Source organism: Phyllostomus hastatus, unplaced genomic scaffold (assembly GCF_019186645.2).
Source record: "Phyllostomus hastatus isolate PE091 unplaced genomic scaffold, TTU_PhHast_1.1 phas_contig_40, whole genome shotgun sequence".
Lineage (NCBI taxonomy): Eukaryota > Metazoa > Chordata > Mammalia > Chiroptera > Phyllostomidae > Phyllostomus > Phyllostomus hastatus.
The window spans coordinates 12461350-12462815 of NW_025333872.1; positions in this window are offsets into that span (position 1 = coordinate 12461350).

Genomic DNA, 1466 nt, shown 5'->3' on the forward strand with positions numbered 1-1466 from the left:
GTGGCTAAATAAGGATAATGAGTATCCAAATGAACTGAAGTTCAAAAAAATATTTAAAACCAATTTTTGTTGCAGTTTTCCTCCCTCATAGTTTTTGCCTTGGACCACTAAGACTCATTTTATATTTTTCACTTGGAGTAGCAGGAGTAATGAATGACATTGTAGGGCGAGAGTTTAAAAGACACAAAAGGAAGCAAAGCGAGCGTGTGGGGACAGGTCAGAAAACCAGCCAGCAAAACCCGGATCCTCATTCCCAAGCTGCCATGTCTTAACCACTGCAGCGATTTTTTATTTAATTTTTGGTTTTTATTAAATGACACAATAATCATGGGAAAAGTCTGCCTTATAGCTATTTTGTTGCTCAGTTGAAGGACTGTGAAACAAGGTATACTTGTTTGCCTACTTTTCAGAATTCTCCCCATCTTCATCATCCACATCTTAAAATAATTGACAAACATTTGCAAATAAATGTAATGTTTTCATGAGATAATCATGATATGCACAATTACATTGAAAACAAATGCCTATTTGATGACTTGATTTCTAGAATGTCTCACTTTCCATTGTTCTACCAGAAGCTATTATTTTCACTTTCCTAAATGACTAAAATATAAGAAGTGCCTTCCTATGCAGGGTCACAGATGAAATGTTTTCGGGGAAAAAATAGCCATTTGGCTTCTCAGCAGCAAAACAAACATTACAAAACCAAGCCATGCTCTTTTAATCACAGCTTGGGGCTGTGGCTATTTAACTAGAAATGAGAGCTAGTCTGTGCTGTTTTTCCCCAAATGTCTATTGCATTTGCAGCAGTCTTCGTATATATCAATATACTGCCAGATGCTATAGCAAGCATCAGCTAGTTTGTGTCGTACTAAATGAAATATAACAATGGAAAGATACATGCCCACCCTTATTTCACAGGCAAAAAATAGGAAAGATACAGGAAAATCAATGCAAATAGGAATTTAGTATTATCATAATTCAGACAAATTAAACCAATATTCCTAGACTCTACTTTCTACAAAGAAAAAAATAAGTTTCAACCTAAGATGAGAAGAGATGCTCAGTATAAAACAGACACATTGTATCTTTGAGAGAGCAATGTCAATTACTTGTTATGGTAATGAGGTAGTTGTCTTGTACATCTGGCCTAACAGACTTCCTCAGAAATGAAGCTAAACATAAAGGTCAGTAGAAAATTTTTTTCCTATAGCCTAGATTAAAGAACAACTTTGATAGAGCTTCAGAAATGGAATGAACCAGAAAGATTCTATTTCTCTTTTATTATAGGAAATTCATCCAAAAATAAAGTTTTTGCTTGCAGTCGAAGTATATTTTCAGGACTTCCTAAGACACTAATGTTAGTACTAATTGCTAAATACTTTTTTTTCTTTTTAATCTTTTAAGGAATGGTATAACTTCCAAGTACATATGATTTGTTGATTTTAACTCAGCTTTTTCAGAAA